This window comes from Trachypithecus francoisi, unplaced genomic scaffold, assembly GCF_009764315.1.
Source record: "Trachypithecus francoisi isolate TF-2019V2 unplaced genomic scaffold, Tfra_2.0 Lachesis_group12, whole genome shotgun sequence".
In the NCBI taxonomy this organism is placed as follows: domain Eukaryota; kingdom Metazoa; phylum Chordata; class Mammalia; order Primates; family Cercopithecidae; genus Trachypithecus; species Trachypithecus francoisi.
The window spans coordinates 34,326,529-34,346,051 of NW_022681457.1; the positions used below are offsets into that span (position 1 = coordinate 34,326,529).

Here is a 19,523-nt window from a genome sequence, read left to right on the forward strand (position 1 = left end):
GACTAGTAGCAGGAGTAAAATTGATGATACATGAGAGAGGCAGGGAAAGAGAAAGAAAGATGATATATGACAGAGATGCAGAAGGGAGGAGGGACAACTGCCGGAATGGATTGAATGTAGTGAGAAAGTAGAGGGGTACATTTTAGTAGACATGTGCCTGGAAAATTCATCCACACAGTAGTAGAAAGAAAGACAATATATTAATACAGTAATACAGTTTCAGTGTCAGTAAAGGACTATAATGAAATGACCTCACTATAGTCACTTTCTAAAAGAAAGAAAGCAGCACAATCTCCTACACTCAAATATCATTCCTATTTCTCAGCATTTGTTAAAGTATAAAATTTTATATGCATATTGTTACATTTAATTTATTATATATTTAGCCATCATTATTATTTTATTTATCTACTATACTTTAAGTCTAGATTTCATTGTTTTTACTGTTCAACACTCGATAATTTTTATAATGTATCTGTTTGTAAATTTGTTTTAGGATTATTTTTCTCCTGTCTCTATTATCCAGGATATCAGCAAGCCTGTTTATAACACTAATGTATACTTACCAAATTTGCCTAATAAATACCTGGTTTTTGCATGGATGAATAAATGACTTAGTATTAGACAACTGGATTACAAAGACATTAGTTCTGATTAATTTCTTAGTGGGCTGTAGTATGTTCTTTGCAATTGCTTTTCAAGCAGCATAATTTAGCAGCTTAGTGTCTGATCTCTTGCAGGTCTGAGAAGATTTTGTCTTCTTAAATTATAAACAGCTTGTCTGTGTTTATATAAATAATCTATTTTTAGATCATAATAATGGTACAGGTCTAATCTATGTTATCTATTAGTATTAATCTTTCTATTTCCTCTCTCTCTTGGCTCTTTAACACCCACCAAGTGAAGTACAATAATCATTACAATCTTCTTTGTAATCTGAGTTCTTCTGTCTGCCTACATATAACAATTTACCTCTCAGGAGTATAGTGTATCCCTTGCCTATCTCTTTCTTCTTCTTCTTCTTTTTTTTTTGTTCTTTCTGGGACCTATAGTTATTAAGTAGTAGGAGGAGGATAGAAGAAGTATACTGGCAATTTCAAAAAGTACAATCTCTTATTTATGCAAGAGAGTCTTCTGTTAGGTATAAGGCCTGGATCTCTAATCTGACATTTTGGGTAGACTTAGGGCGTTATGTGCCATATTATTGTACTCATTCAAGTGACTGAAGTCTCTCTATTTATGGAGATACAGTTTGGGTAGGCTACTGATGGTTTTTGACCAATCAATTTCATATTCTTTTTTATCATTGGAAATTTCAATTGTGTTATTGTTATTTTGGGTTCAACTTTCTTCCCCTCCAGTATCTTCTTAGTTGTATTTGTGTGGATATTCAGAGAGGATGCAAAAGGACTTCTGATTGTAGTTTTTGAGGAAGAAGAAATAAAGTGGTTGAGCTAACTTTAAATTGCAAATATTGTAGAAGATTAGAATGTAAACTTTAAAAATGTGAAAATTATAACACATGATGAAAGAAAAATGAAGGAACTTAATGATTTCTTTAACAGGGAACCGATACTTAGAAGTTTACTTCAGGCCGGGCGCGGTGCCTCAAGCCTGTAATCCCGGCACTTTGGGAGGCCGAGACGGGCGGATCACGAGGTCAGGAGATCCAGACCATCCTGGCTAACACAGTGAAACCCCGTCTCTACTAAAAAATACAAAAAACTAGCCGGACGAGGTGGCGGGCGTCTGTAGTCCCAGCTACTCGGGAGGCTGAGGCAGGAGAATGGCATGAACCCGGGAGGCGGAGTTTGCAGTGAGCTGAGATCCGGCCACTGAACTCCAGCCTGGGCGACAGAGCGAGACTCCGTCTCAAAAAAAAAAAAAAAAAAAAGAGAAGTTTACTTCAGTTTACTTCAGTAACAGAGAGCAGTAGTTATTGGAATGGAAAAAATTACGTCACAAAAAACAGTGTCCTGTTTTATGAGTCAATATTTATTAAGATTTATCTGTAAGCCATATATATCTTTACCCAATGAAATTATACAACACAGCCTAATTTATTTCATATTTTAGTTCCAAAATCCAGAGATAGAAATTCCTATTTAAGTCATTGCTTTAGTCATCAGAGGTGGTATAGAATCCTGCTTCACTGACTCCTCACCCACAGATTAAAATTTGCTCTGACTAAGCACTGTATTGATGGTTTATACTAGCATCTCTTTTGGCCTGCCCTGGGCTTCAGGTCTCTCCTTAGCAATATTGTTCCCACCGGTTGAGGAGATCAGTGCAGAATGTTTCAGAGAAGTGTTTCCTAGCAACAAAACACAGGGACATGGACAGAATATTTTAAGGGGACAATAATATAAACTTGTCATTCAGTGATGAAACAATATAAGGGCAATGGTAAAGAGTAAGTTATTGGGAATAAATAATCAACCTAATTTTGTGAAAGATCTAATAATAGGAGATAAATAGAATATTTCAAAATAAATTTAATCATTTTTGGTCAGAAATAATAGGAAGAAAATTAAGAAATAATTTTTACTTACAGTGATAATATATCATTCAAATAAGATATATTTGTCTTCAATATATTTGATATATTTATCAAATAAGATATATATATCTTCAATATAGTAGGGCATGTAGAAGTGTACTAAAGGTGAGAGGTTAGGACTGGAGATGAAGGTTGGAAACACACACACAGAGTTGATTGTCATTATTGAAGGTAGTCATGTTTTGTATAATTGCCATAAATTTTAAGTTGAAACACAGATTAAAAGAATAAAAAAATTTAAAAATCACACCTGTAATCCTAGCACTTTCGAACGCTGAGGTGGGAGGATCACTTAAGGCCAGGAGTTAAAGAGTAGCCTGGGCAGCATGGTGAGACCCCATCTCTACAAATAAAATAAAATAAAATAAAATAAAATATTAGCTGAATGTAGTGGCATATGCCTGTAGTCCTAGCTACTGAAAACACTGAGGTGGTGGGATCGCTTGAGCCCACAAGTTTGAGGCTGTAGTGAGCAGTCACCATGGCACTGTACTCCAGCCTGCGCTACAGAGCAAAATCCTGTTTCAAAAAAAAATCGTAAAAAAGAAAAGGGGCATATGGAAGAGACACTGAAAAATTCTAAATATATGTAATTGAAGGACCAGATGAAAAGATGAGAAGGAACAAACTGACATCTGAAAATTGTTAGATAAAATCCAAAAGTGGTTGAAAAACATTAATCCAGTATTAAAGTTCAATAAAACACAAGCAGGATAAATACAATGTAAATTATAGACAGATATGTTTTTGTACCTTGTAGCCAAACTGCTGAAGCCCAAGTACAAAAATAGCACCCTAAAAGTGGCCGGAGAAAAAAAGAATACATTCTATTTCTGTAACAGCAACAACACTAATAGCTAACATTTCAATGGAAACTATGAAAGGCCCTAAACAAAGGGGTGGTATCCTTAAAATGATGAGGAAAAGGGAGAACTGCCAAAATACAAGTCTGTATATAAAAAAGAAAGAATTTAAAAAGCAGACTAAATTATATTCAGAATAACATAATGTGAAGTTCTTGCTTAACACATCTGAATTGAAGAAATATTAAAGTACAATAACATAATAATTCCTCAAGGAAACATAAACTTTAAATAAAGTTGAAGAATAAAGGAGTGGATTAAAATGAAGGCAATTATAAATGCATATTGACTGCATCAAGTTATAATAATAATTTTTTGTGGAGTTTAAATATATAAAAGGAAGATTTTAAAATATATGTTAAATGTAAAGCAAAGAGCAGAGAGAAAATTAAATTCAGATTTAATTGTTTTTGAAACTGATAAATACTAATTTTACTAAGTTGCAATACATCACAGATTCAAGCTGTTATCTCTACTGTAACTATTAAAAGTGATAGAATGTATAAATAATATATCAGAAAGAGGAAAAAATGAAGCAAAATATTTGAAACATAAAAGTATGTAAGAAATTAAAGAATAAGGATTTAGAACAAGTTTTTCAGTCAAAAATAACAAAACTGTAGACATCAACCACTCTGTGTAATTACAATTAATGTAAATGAATTAATCTTCCAAATAAAAAATAAGTAAAAATCAAAAATGTAAAACAACACACAGGTGACAATTTAGAGTGAATATTAGAAAATATTTTGAACCAAATGATAATCAGATAATACTACATCAGACTTGTTGGGTGTAGCTAAAACAATGCTTTGAGGAAAATGTTTTGCTTTAATTGTTTACATTAGAAAATAAACAGAGAGGGAAATGTTTGAAGTCATTGGACATAGGAGGTAGTGAGTGGAATTGTGGCTACTAGATACTGGGAAGAGTATGAGGGAGGGAAGATAAGAGAGGTTTATTAATGAGTACAAAAATCCAGTTAGGTAGAAGGAATATGTTTTAGTGTTCAACAGCGCAGTAGGGCAAGTATAATTAACATGAATTTACAGTGTATTTCAAAATAGCTAAAAGAGGTTTGGAATGTTCCCAACACAAAGAAATGATAAATGTTTGTGATGATGGATACACCACTTACCCTGATTTGATCATTATACATTGCATGCGTGTATCAAAGCATCACATGTGTTCTATGTACAACTATTATGTTGTTGCCAATAATATATGTCCATAAAATAAGAAAAATAAATGCCAACTAATCCAAACAAAATATAAGTACTCAAATAATAAATATAAAGTAAGACATCAAGCAAAGAGAAAATATGTTTTAGAATATATCTAAGTTGGTTACTTGTTAAGGAAAAAAATAAAAAGGGAGAAAAAACATAGATTACATTATATGGAATTGAGAAGATAATCAAACCGTTATTGAATTACATATATTACATATGACAAATCTGTAATAATAAACTTGACATTTTGGATAAAAATAATGCATCTTTTGAAAAGTTTGATTTACCAAAGCAGACACAAAAAGTAACAGAAAGTTGAATATTTTAAAAAGTTTTTGTTTATTACTGATATTAAGTACCCGTAAGTACCTATTTACAGAGAAAATTCATATTGGTTTACACAAGAAATCTTACACATATTTTAGAAAAAATTATATAAATATCATACATATTTTTCCAAAAAGATACAAAGTAAAAACATTTCTCAATCTTTTAAATATAAACAGCAAAACTTTGATATCAAACATCTACAGACATTATAAGAAAGAAAAAGTAGAAACAATTCTCTCCCTTAAAATTCAAAACCCCTATATAAAATATTAGCAAATCAAATGTAAAACTATATAAAATAAAATACATCAAAAATTGTTATTTATTCCGGGAATGCTAAGTTAAACATTTGAAAATCAATCAATGTTATTCACAATGAAAATAGATGGAAAGAGAAAAAAATATAATAATCTAAACAAATGTGAAATGGAAATATGAACTTTCTAATCATTAAAATGGAGTATTTTTAAAAAATTAAACAAGTACAATATAAAATAGTAAATATTTGAAACACTTCCTCCTGATATTAATGAGATATTAATTCTGTGGTAGGCTGAGAAAGGTACCTTCAAATCTATTCATATCTTAACCCCTGTAGCCTGTGTATATTACATTGTGTGACAAAGATTTTGCACATATGATTAAATTAAAAATCTTTAGATAATAGGTTACTATAGATTATCCAAAGAAGCCCTTAGTGAAATTGTAAATTCTTAATAAGAGAGGCAGAGGGAGATTTCACAGAGAAGAGGAGAAAGTGATATGACTACAAGGCAGAGACTGGAATGATGCTGTCATAAGTCAAGGAATGCAGGCTGCCACCAGAACCTAGAATAATCAAGGAACAATATTTCCCTTAGAGCCTCAGGAAGATGTTGCAGCCCTAGCAAAACCTTAATTCCAGCAAAGTAAAAATGATTGTATATGCCTAACCTTCAGAACTTATAAAACAATAAATTTCTGCTGTTTTAAACTAACCTTTTTTTTTTTTTTTTTTTGGTGAAGCAATTTTCATGACCAACCCCAGAGTCAATGAGGTTACATGGAGGCATGAACAAATTGGCAAAATGACTGTAATCAATCCACTACAAAAGGATTATGTATTCAGTCCAATTTATAACTTTCCTTTGCATTTCGACTTATTTTAAAGAAATACATGATTTGAAATAGGTTAGTGTACTTAGGGAATAATGTTCAAAAAAGGTAATTTAAAAGTACATAAGCTTTGTGAGACATATGGTTTCTGTCACAACAATTCAACTCTGTTGTTGTAGTGCAAAAGCTGCTATAGACAATATGTAAATGAGTGTGAATGTGTTCCAATAAAACTTTATTTATGTATATAAAATGTCCAGAACAGACAAATCTATGAAGGATGAAAATAGATTATTGACTGTCTAGAGCTTGAGTAAATGAGGGTTGAGGGGTGATGGCTTAAGGGCATGAGGTTTTTTGGGAGGGTAATGAAAATGTTCTAAAATAGATTGTGGTGATAGTTGTACAGCCCCGTGAGTATGTTAAAAGCCACACATTATAGCCACAAAAAAAAGTACAGTTACCAAATATAGACTTATTGGAGATTAATTAGTTCATTGGTAAATTAAAATTAAATGTTTATGTTTAAAAATATATAAATAAAAGTCCATAGTGCATTAGTGGCCCAAACTATTTTGTGTCCCAAATGACTAACTGTGGCCAGAATGAACATAGGTCATATGCTTTATTTCTGAAGCTAGGAATAGAGTCCTACTCAGAGCACTTAGAGAGATAGAATGGGGAAGAAATATTTTATCGGAGAATATTTAAGATGATATGTAGAAACATAGAGTGAGTAGATGCTGGGTAGCAAAATCAACAGATAGCTATTAAAAAGTGATTTATAAATAGAAGAGAAGATTGAGGATAGAGCTTTAAAGCTACTTGCAGTTGGGAGGATGATGGCAATAAAAAGAGAAGAAATGGAGAAATGCTCTTCCTTCCTATTAAAAGTTTGTTCATGAAATTTTGTGTTGTACTGGAGTTTTCTCGATTATAAATAGCAAGAAAATTACATTTATGGACAATTATATTCTGTGGCATGAAAGCAAAACTTTCCCAGTGGCAATTACTTTTATATTCTATTTCAATTTCCCAGTATCTCATGGACCTAGTCACATGAAACTGGGTAAAATTTGTTTATGTAGAAATGAATAAATGTAATCTGTCCTAATTACAATAATTTGGAAACAAGGAGAGGAATGCAAAAGGATAATTTCAATGTTTTTGAAATTCGTAAGTAAATACATTGAAAACACAGGTTGAAAATTCTTATTTGTCTAGGTTTATTTAAGATGTGGAGAACTGTATATCTAGGGTAAAAATACACAAATGCATTGTCAGATAAACAAGAAATAGCTTAAATATTACAAATAAGAAATTTGGGTTTTACAAAGAATTTGTAACTTGCAATTGCATTGATATTGTATTACATCAGCCCTCTACCGCGCGCGCGCATGCACACACACACACGCACGCGCGTGCACGGACGCCCACACACACACACACACATACACACACACACAGACTTCATCACCACTACATTTGGTGGCCCTTATGCAATGCCTACGTTACACACCTGGGTACTGCAGTCTTGGAGCTGGTTAACCTGGATTCCACAGATTCAGCACTCTATGTTCATTCAATGAATATCCTGAAATTATGTTAACATTCAATGTATATAATACAATGATACACAAGTTTTTCTTGTGAAGACGAACCAGAGCAAGTAATCAGATATTCAGTGCAGTGCATTGTCCTCCCAAAAGGTTAGAAACTAATAGATTATAGGATCAAGCAATTCAATTTATTAAAAATTATTATTTTACTAACTTAACTGTATTCAAATTGTTTTGTGCTGGAATAGTGACCTACTTAATGTGTTAAGTGCATAAAGGTAATCATATTGTGTGGTCTGTTATATAATACTTTATAAATTGCGGAATATTACATGGAATTGCAAATATAGATGGCAAAACTTGTAGTAGGGACTTTTCCTGTGAGACTTACAAATAGACATTCTGTGCCGATTACAACAGAGACAAGCATATTTAACAGAAAATAATAAATTGCTTATTAATAGAATTGGAGGGCATAGTCTGTGGACCTGTTTGATGCAGCTAGACTCTATCTTTTAAAGAAGTCATTTTAAAAACAATAAAACTGGAGATTAATAAAATAAAACATTAATTTCAATAATGCTTTATTTTTTTAAAAAAAACAGCAATGACTGCTTGTTGTTTTATCAAATTTCAAAACTTTTATTCATCGTGAATTCCTAAAATGCACACTTTATAAAATGTTAATTTAAATTCTCTACTGATAAATGCAATTAATCTTTTAAATGATTTTTAGATAAACAACACTATGAGATGTCTGCCTTTATCAGTAATTGTTTCAGTATATACATATGTATACACATATATATGTTACATATATATGCATATATGATATTGAGCACTATTTTTTAAAGTGTTTTTATTTTACAGGGATGAAGGTATTGTTCCTCTTATCTGCAATTTTTTCGTATAAGCACATAATTTTTAAAGCAAACTATTTTTGTCCACTTCTGAATATGTTGCAGTTTAGGAGTGAACAGGAAGCTTTTCTCCATCTTGGACCCATTTGGCTTTGCATGTTCAAAAAGAAGTATAGTAAAAAGACAGTGCAAGTGATTTTGAATGATTTTGACCTTAACTTGAGTCTTTCCTGAGATGTGCAGTCCTGTTTTTTTTTCTCATTCTTTTGACAGATATAAGGTCTACTGCGTTGCAGATGGCAAGATTTCCTATGATTGACTTAGGCAGGGTGTGAATAGCACTGCAAAGCAGGAGAGCGAAGTTGAGCTTTCAAAGTGACAGACTGGTTACAGACTGATTGAAGACGTGTATGTCCGAGCATGTACATAATGGACTTGGGGAAAGAAAAGGAGTGGGAGTGGAAAAAGGAACACAGCACTTGTATTCATATTAATTTCTTTCTTTTTATGTGCATTATTGCCAAAGCATTAGGAAAAAAAACATATAATTCAGGTAATCTGGCTCTATCTTAATGTGAGAAATAAAATAAAATTTGTATCAATAGGTATGGGATTGCAAATTTAAGTCCAATGAATATATATTTAAATAAGCCCAGGAAAAAATGCTCAAGATCATTAATCGTTAGGACAATTCAAATTGAATTCACACTTAGATTTCACGACATACCTGTTAGAATGGAGAAAACTGGCCCGGCGCAGTGGCTTCTGCCTGTAATCACAACACTTTGGGAAGCCAAGGCGGGTGGATCACTTGATGTCAGGAGTTCGAGGCCAGCCTGGCCAACATGGTGAAACCCTGTCTCTACTAAAAATACGAAAATTAGCTGGGCATGGTGGCACGTGCCTATAATTCCAGCTACTGGGGAGGCTGAGGCAGGAGAACTGTTTGAGCCAGGGAGGCAGAAGTTGCAGTGAGCCGAGACCATGCCATTGCACTCCAGCCTGGGTAAAGAAGCAAGACTCCATCTCAAAAAAAAAAAAAAAAAAAAGAAAGAAAGAATGGGGAAAAACAATGACTGACTATACTTATTGGTGAATATCTAGAGGAACTGGATCTCTCATATATTCCTGGTAGGAATATACATTGTACAATTGTTTATACAAAGTTTTTTTTTTTTTTTTGAGACGGAGTTTCTCTCTTTTTGCCCAGGCTGGAGTACAATGGCGCGCTATCAGCTCGCTACAACCTCCGCTTCCCGGGTTCAAGCGATTCTCCTGCCTCAGCCTCCTGAGTAGCTGGGATTACAGGCATGCGCCACCACCCCGGCTAATTTTGTATTTCTAGTAGAGACGGGGTTTCTCCATGTTGGTCAGGCTGGTCTTGAACTCCCGACCTCAGGTGATCCACCTGCCTCGGCCTCACAAAGTGCTGAGATTACAGACGTGAGCCACCGCACCCGGCCTATACAAAGTATTATTCATATAATGATACAAAAAAATAGTGTGGCAGTTTCTTAAATAGTTAAATGTAAACCTGCTGCATGATGTAGCCATTCTAACCCTAGGTATCTAACTAACACCTAAGAAAAGAAACATTATGTTTTAACAAATGCTTGTATACAAAATGTATAGCAGCTTTCTTTGTGTTATCCAGAATTTAGAAAAGAAAAAGTCAACACGTTAATAAATAAAAAAACTTTAGGCATATTGATATAATGGAATCTACTGAAAAATAAAAACAATGAACCATTGATAAATTCACTTATGTGAATCTTTATTAGTTGTGATAACTGAAAGAAGACAGATTAAAAAGAGTAAATACTCTATAATGGCATTTATATAAAATGCAACTAAATATGTAATATTTATATAACATACATGCACATATGCAAACTAATTGACAACGACAGAAAACAAATCAATAGTTGCCTGGATAGCGGGGAGGGACAAGGTTGCAATTACAAAGGGCCATGAAGTAACATTTGGTAGTTACATATTTGTTCACAATTTTGATTGTGCTGATGATTTTCTGACAATATACATGTTTCAAAACTTAAATATATAACCTAAATATGTACCTTTTAATTGTATATCTATTATATCCCTAAAATATGGTGAAATTTATAAAATTTGTTGAAATGTGATGAAATTATGTGGTTTTCTGAAAGCTATCTAGAGATAGTGTAGAAGAAAATGCCTGGGGGAGAAAAGACAAGAAGACCAACTGTGTAATGTAATAGTTTCCAATCCTGAAATCATTTGGTGGTGCGGGTGCTTTATGATTCAACAGATACAGAGCCACTCCCCCTAATATTTCTTCTCAGGAGTTACATTATAAGAGCTTAGAATCTGTGGGGTCCTAGGGCTGTGATAAGAAAGGTTTTAAAATCACGTATGCATATCACCCTGCTCTTCTTCATTAGAAAATACTCCTTCAGGTACAAAAGCTGACACCTAATTCATTGGCATTCACTCTGTTCTTAGTGTTCTCTCTCTTTAGTAAGATAGTATTTTCCAGATTCTTAGGTTTTCATGAAGTGAAAACAAAAGTCAAAATACATAGAAAAAAGGTATAAAAATAATCCAAATATACAAAAGATTTGATTCAAACTTTTGACTCACTGTTGTCATAGCTTCATATTATTCTAGTGATTGTATTTGGATAGATACCTACTTTTCAGCCTAAAAGAGCTAATATAACTTCTAAGACCCTTGGAGTCAAGTTGTTAATTCCTAGATCCTGATCTATTTCTAGTAGAAACTCCAGCTTTCAATGGTAAAGTACAGAAAAATCTTCTGGAATACAACTATTGGTCAAATTGAATTCCTATTGCAAAATGTATATATGAAAATAAAATTACGAGATGTAAATGGAAGAGGATTTATTCAGCCAATAAACACGTATTTGTTGATAATCAACTATTTTGCAGACATAGGTGTTGTGGCTAGAAAAACTATACTGAGCCACATAAAACAGCCACTGTTAAGAGGGGAGGATTCTAGAATTTAGATGGAAATAATAAATTTGCCCCATGTGATTCAGATCTAGCAATAATCAGAAATATCGAGAAAATGGAGAGCACTCAAAATCAACAATACACTTATAGAGGAGGTTATCCTGACACTTCATGGAATTCTTTCAAAAAACTTGAGAGTGAAAATTAGGACATTTTATCTTTCCCTGAAAGAGAACTATGAGCTCGGTGTAACAATGACTTTGGAAAGTTCATGTAAAGTTCAGCATGTATAAATAAGATATACTCTAATGGCTTGCAAACTGGAAAAAAAAAAACTCTCTGAACTCATATAGTGTATATGCCATGTTGATTTTTCAATTTAGTAAAAATATTTTAGCATTTTTACTGTATGATTCAAAAAGTACTTTTTATTTGACCTATTTTGGACAACTCATATTTTTCTTACACATTTTCTTTGGAGCCTTGCAGTGTTTTAATGTCATGTATCCACCTTTCTGTATTTATTTTTCTCCAAAAAAAAAAAAAAAATGGTTTCTCCTGTACAAGAAGTCTCTTCGATGAAGCCTCCAGTCGAATATTTTGTTCCATTCCTATAACCAGTTTGCTTATAATTAAATTTTAACAATTCTTTATATATTTTGGATAAAAGTCCATTATCAGAAATGTAATTTGCAAATATTATTTCTCAGTCTTTGGGTTTTTTCATTTTCTAAACAGTGTCTTCAGAAGAGCAAAGTGTTACAATTTTATATAGTCCAATTTTTCAGACATTTCTTTCAAATATCATATTTTGGTGATATAGCTATGAAGTTTTTGCCTACATAAAAATCAAAACAACTCATCCTCAGTTTGCTTATTGAAGTTTTATAATTTGGGGTTTTGCATTTAGGTCTCTGACCTATTTTGATTTTTTTTTTCTTGGTGGTAAGAGCAATGTATCAAAGTTTGTTAACTTTTTTTAATATTAATATTCAGTGGATGAAACCATTCTTATTTTTTCATTGAATTACTTTTGCACTTTTGTCAAAAATCAGTTGTCAGTTTTTGAGTTGGTTTATTTCTAGATCTCTATTTTGTCTCCTTGATTTATTTGTTGATTTTTATGTCAATCTCATATTCTGGGTAATTGTGGTTTTAAAATAAGTATTAAAATTAAACTTTCTTGTTCTTCCAACTTTGTTCTTTCTGAAGTTGTTTTGGCTATTCTTTATATGACTATATTAATTTTAGCATCAGCTTATCAATTTCTACAAAAAGGTGTGTGAGAACATTAATTAGGTTGGCATCGAAGCTATGGATCAATTTGAGAATTGACATCTTAACCATATTGAGTTCTCCCAACCAATGAACAAGCTATATTTCTCCATTTATTTAGGTATTCTTTCATTTCTCTTGACTATGTTCTGTAATTTTCAGTGTATAAGTTTTTAATTTATTCTATCATATTTATGCCTATTTCATATTTTTAAGCTAATATATGGCTTACTTAATTCTAATTTGAATTTTTTCACTATTAGTACATAGAAATGAAATTCATTTATATGTATGTTTATCTCATATCTGTCAAACTTGATAAACTCACATATTAGTTCCCATGGCTTTTATTTTCATATACCTCATTTAATTTTCTACATAGAAAAATGTCATCTGTGAGAAACAATATTTTGCTTCTTCCTTTCAAACTGGGTGACTTATTTCCTTTTTCTTTGCTTATGGCACTGGCTAGAACCTCCTGTCCAATGTAAAAATAATTGGTAAGAGTGGACATCTTTGCCTTCTTCCTAATCTTAGCAGTAAATAATTCAGTCTCCCATGATTTAATATGATGTTAGCTGTATGGTTTTTTGTAGATGTCCTTCATTGGTCAAAGAAAGTTCCCTTCTGTTCCTGATTTGCTGAGGCTTTTGAATGGGAATGAATGTTAGATTTTCAATCTCTGCCTATTGAGATTATCTTGTGGATATTCTTTTTCAGTTGGTAAATAAAGTGAATTAAATTAATTTGCTTCTGAATGTTAAATCTGCTTGCATTCCTGCATTCCTGAGCTAATACTCACTTAGTCATCATATTTTATCTTTTCAAAAATTATTTATTTTATTTTTTATTTTTTTGAGACAGAGTTTCATTCTTCTTGCCCAGCCTGGAGTGCAGTGGTGCAGTCTCGGCTCACGGCAGCCTCCACCTCCTGGATTCAAGCGAGTCTCCTGCTTCAGCCTCCCAAGTAGCTGGGATTACAGGTGCCTGCCACTAAGCCTGGCAAATTTTTCTATATTTAGTAGAGACGGGGTTTTTCCATGTTGGCCAGGCTGGTTTCAAACTCCTGACCTCAGGTGATCTGCCTGCCTTGGCTTCCCAAAGTGCTGAGATTATAAGCGTGAGCCACAGCACCGGCCTATTTTATCTTTATTTTATTTTATTTTTGTTGAATTTGATTTGCTAGCATTTTGTTAAGCACATTTTTGTCTATGTTCATGATAGATATTAGCCTGAAATTTTCATGTAAAGTCTTTTCCTTATTTTGGTGTAAAGGTGATGGTAGCCTTCCAGAATGTGCTGAGAAGAAATTTCCTTATGTTTAATTTTCTGGAAGAGATGATGTAGAAGTGGTATCATTTATTCTTTAAATGTTTGGTAGAATCCACCAGTAAAGTTATATGGCTCTGGAATTTTCTTTTTGAAAATGTTACAGGCTACAAATTCAATTCCTTCATTTCATAATTGGCTCTCAGATTATCTGTTGTGTGTGTGTGTGTGTGTGTGTGTTTTATTTTAAGTGAATTGTGGTAGTTTGTGTCATTCGATGAATTTTCCCATTTCATCTAAGTTGTTGAATATTGGCATAAATTTGGTCACAATATCCTCTGCTTTTCAGCTTCAAGGTCATCCTTTTAAAAGTTTTCCTGTGATTCTGAATCTGAGACTCAGTAAACCTCATTTCTGTTTTGCCAGCTTACCTTCCTATCAGGATCTGCCAATAGAGGGCACTAGAAAGAAACTATACAGCAGCAGGAAGAAGGCTTTGCTATCTACTTGCTTTCTGGTCTTGTCAATAACACCCACCAACATTTCTTTACAGTGGCAGTTGATTCTACCCTACATTTGCCCCCAGTACTTACTAAACCAGATTTGAAGCTTGTCAGAGACAACAGCACCAGCTGACTGATGTGTGCTTCTCATAGATCTGTATGCCAGACCCATAGGGCACCTCCTATGATCTTAGCAACACCAGTCACAGGTCTCAATTTCAGCTCCAGAGAAGCCCTGCTCCAAGTCACTAAGTTCTAATAATTTAGAACTCTTTCATGGTTAGTGTTGCTCCCTTCAGATGTAACCTCATTGACCCCGCAGTGTTGCTCCCAATTTGTCCTCTGAATTCTTCAATCTCTAGTTAATAATTATTTGTATTAAATTATGTTTCTTACATTCACTGGGATTGTTTTTGTATTCTACTTGCACCCTAGTTAATGTAATAACTATATAACTATATATTTATTTCTACTTTATTCAAATTTTTATGTTACATGTAATTTCTTCATAGTTGAATTAGTTACCAAAGGAAGTCTAATCAAAATAAAACTATTTTATTTAGTTCAAATACGTCTGATGTTTCTATTTCCATGCAAGGAAAGAAATGGTTTGACATTTTTCAAACTTTTGTTTCTAATATGGCGCATAAGGCAATCTATTGAAAAACAACAAGAAAGTATGAGTAAAAATGGTTAAGCACCCTTATTTTATTAGTCTGGGTAAAGCATGGGCTAGACAACAGACATTCTTTAATGTCCTCAATGTTAGAATTCATGATTGTATTAAATCAGACTCCCGAATTATTCATGAAATTTGATCTGAGGACTAAGCATGATGAGAAAAAAGAACCACAATTGACATATAGTTTGATTGCATCTAATTTCCTAGTGATGACCATGAATTTGCTTATATTTGTAAGACTGTTGCAAAATCTTTGGTATTCATTGTTTTTTTTAGCAATTTGGGATTTTAGAAAATATAAAGATAGCATTATAACATTTGTATTTCCTGCTCTAGTATTGTGTAATATTTTGCTTGAAATCTAAGTATGGGATTGTTTTATATGACAAATATATAGCTTGAGACACATATTTTCTTTCTTTCTAGAGATCGTAACCCCCTCTTGTGTTTTTCCTGTGTCTCCTAAATATACTCCTATCAACCATGTCACATCACGTTACATGTTCCTGGATAATTTCACTTTCATTAAGGAACCGTATTGAAGCCTATATCCTCAAAAGTGTATGCAACTCCTTCTGTCTCAACAAGAGGTAAACTGGCTGAACATTGCAGATTAACTTTGGAGGATCATCACTGTTATTTGAAAGAAATTCTATATTGCTGTAAAACTGGATTGGAAACTGCTTTAGCTTAGCTGCAAAACCTGGGCTAAAACTCAGGGCTGAAAATATTACTGTGCGGATTCATCACTTGAGCAGAGCAGAAATCATAAACATTTATAGTTTACTTCTCATAATCCTTTGATCCCATCACCTCCCATTTGTAGACTGGTAATACTGTTGTGACAGAAACAAATATACTCATCGAAAGGTATACACTTGTTGAAAAGCCTTTCTAGAGAAAACTTTCAGCAGTAACAACAGTATTGCTTCTACTCTGCATGTGGAACTCATGTAAGTTTATATCACTCATACCTGCCATTTGCTGATCTGCGTTATTTATTACATTCCAGGTACAATCTGTATTATCCCCTTATCGGCAGAACTGTATCATGTCTCTTTATACCACTGTCACTTCTAATATGGCTCTTATATGGTAGGTGCTCAAAAATATTTTGAATGATAATGATGTTGAATATTTTAGGCATGAAAACAGCTCATCTAATTCCACAAAAAATTACTAGGTTGAGATTTCTTAAAATTCCTTAAAGATGAATGGGACAAATTAAAGATAGAGCTTTCAAATTTCTTTAGTATTTGACCCACTGTGGCCTAGGAAGGTTTTTAAAAATTAGTGTTAACACAACAAACACAACTATAAAAAAAAACCAGCTTTTCTTTTTCAAAGTCATGAACTTATATGTAATAAGAGTCAAATGCAACTACTTCTTTCAGGAAAAAGGTATTTTAGGATGAATATCACTGTACTATTTATAATTCATTCCTGTGTGTCTGATTGGAGAATTTGTATTTATTCTTGGTTATTCTGGGCTGGGGAGACATCAATGAGAAAAACATAAGCCATTTTCTACTATTTGCCTTTTTTTCCTTTTTAAATATCTTTCTCATTTCTATTTCCTTATTTTTTCACTTCTTATCATTTCATTTTGTGTGCATTCACTGTTCATTTTACCCAACTAAATGCATCAATCATGTCATTCAAGGCTTCAAAGTTTGACTAACACTTCTATTTATATTTAAGATGATTTTTATTAATATATGTATGGCCAAGTAACAATGTCATTACTGTTGCCAATACCATTGTTATCATGAAATATTCAGTGTCTTTTGGAGATACCAAGAGTACCAGACTAGTAATAGATATATTCCTTACCACTGTCATAAAGTAGCTTCCAATCTGTTTGAGAGATCCAAGTCACATAATAATAGTGGTTCATATTTACTGAAAATATGCTATATATCAAAAACAGATCTAACAATATTTTTGTATTCATGTATACATCACAAAACTCAACTAGATAGATGTTATTATTCCCATGTTATAAACTCAGAAGTCTAAAGGATCAAAGAAAGGAAGGTATTTGCTCCAGTAGACACAGATAATAAATAATAGAGGCAAGATTTGAACCCGTGCAGTCTGGTGCAAGAGCATTAATTTTGGCAATGAATGTGATTGCACTAAAGACACATAAAAATACATTTTCCTAAGGTCTTTATGGTTTAATATAAAGTAATAAGTCATCAGAGATATGGTAAATCTTTGTGAGTGTGCTTCTGCTTTTCACATTATTTTACTTGTTTTATTTCCTTGTTTAATATGGGCAAATAGAGGGAATAAAGAAAAACCTGAATTTATTTTCCTGCAGTTGTTAATGTCAGAAAGATCCAGTCACATATTTCTAAAAAAGAATATGTTCAAGGGTTGCGAAGTAATTAAAAACTATAAGTTAGCTGTAGGATAGAAAAGTGCACCTGTTTTTGACTTTCATGAATGCATGATTCATTTTATGTGAAAGAAAATGCGCAATGTACTCAGAGCAAAAAAAAAAATCAGGGAAGAGTACATTATATAGAAAGTGTATCAGCCGGTGACAGTGGCTCACACCTGTAATCCAGAAGCCGAGGCAGGTGGATCACCTGAGGTCAGAGTTCGAGACCAGCCTGGCCAAGATGGTGAAAGCTTGTCTCTACTAAAAATACAAAAATTAGCCGGACATGGTGGTAGACAACTGTAATCCCAGCTACTCAGGAGGCTGAGGAAGGAGAATCGCTTGAACCCGGTAGGCAGAGGTTGCAATGAGACAAGATGGCGCCATTGCACTCCAGCCTGGGCTACAGAGTGAGACTCAGTATCAAAAAAAAAAAAAAAAGAGAAACAGAAAGAAAGCATATCACCCGTAAAAAAAATTTATTGGCAACCCTCACAAGAAAGTTCTATTAGGTTATTTTTCTTGACTGCAAGTGATCCCCAACATAGCTGTGAGACCTCAGTAACCCCTATGCAAGTAATTTCAGCTTAGTGGACTAAAATGAAGTAGTGACTAAACAAAAACAGAAACAGAATTATTGATATTTTAATATGTACAGATATGATTCCTACCTGCCAGTTCTTTACAACAGCACAAAAATACTATTTATCATTATTAGCAAAAATGAAATACTCCAAGGTGGTCAGCTCAAAACCTATTAATATTTGAGTAGTTGTTGCTATATATTAACATCATACTAAAGTGGTTAATTTATTGATGATTAAAACTGTCAAACCAACTTCTTTTTACTTTTAATGAGAATTATTTTAATGGGAATTTATAGGTTAGATGAAGTTTAATGTTTTTACCTATTCCTGACCTTGGATTAACAGGGGAAGGTGAAATTTTGCTTCTGTTTTGACCTATAGTAAAACATTTTCATTTGTTTATATTCTAGTGGATCTTATATAATTCCTCATTCTGTAGTTAATAAAATCTTAAAAATGACTGACTTTGCTTAGTGCTTAAGTTTAATGAAAAATATTTAGAATGAACAGTATCAATTCATACATGATAGTCATTATTGAAACATGTTCTCATGTATATTACAACTCCTTGCCTAAAGAACATAGCTAAATCTTTATCCAGAAGCTGTGAGACTAGTACTTGTGCTATTCCTGTCAAGAACAGTTTCTTTTAACATAATATTGATTCTTTTCTTAAATTTATGGAATATTCTACATATATTTTTTACAGTTCACAAGATCTTTTACTAGTTCCTCAAGCTTCAACCTTTAAACCTTTCTATCTTTACTATAGACTGAATGAACTGTATATATTTTTTTCTTCCAGCCATTGTCAAAACACATCTGAAATAAAAAATTAAAAGTTGTAACACTCTTTGAACATTTTAATGCCCATATTTCTTCTTGCACAATATATGATGATGAATTTTCTGCAGAATGCCTTTTGCAATAGTAGGGAGAAGTTTATAAAAATTCTCTTGAAATTATATTTGAAAAACAACATCTTAAATTCTGCTAAAAGACTCTCACATTTACTAAAAGTCTTTTTTCTTCAGGACTACCTTCTATTCTCTGGGAGTACCAGTAGAAAACATAGAAATAGAATATCTGTGTTTGCTGTCATGCTGGTGTTTTGTTTCATTTATTTTCACTAGATAACAGAACTACAAAACAATACATTATTAAGATGAGACCTAGTAGTAAGGTTCACTTCTCAATTTTACTTAGGCATATTAAAACCTACGAAGCTTTGCATTAATAACTTTTTGAAATCATCTATAGACTAGTAAAGACAAAAAAAAAACTTTCTTGGGTTGTGTTTTTAAACTTTAGAGAAAAAATAATTCAATATATATTTTTGTGTTTGCTCTTTTAATATAATGA

At 32.7% G+C, this 19,523-nt stretch overlaps 1 long non-coding RNA gene across 1 annotated transcript in view; it reads left to right on the plus strand.

The window, feature by feature from the left end:
* Positions 1 to 16,281, plus strand: part of LOC117093827 — a 68,750-nt gene extending 52,469 nt beyond the window's left edge. Inside the window, exons 4-5 of the long non-coding RNA XR_004441262.1 lie at positions 15,612 to 15,775; positions 16,198 to 16,281. This is a non-coding gene — a long non-coding RNA (uncharacterized LOC117093827). The remainder of the gene's footprint in view (positions 1 to 15,611; positions 15,776 to 16,197) is intronic.
* Positions 16,282 to 19,523: the final 3,242 nt, after the last annotated feature.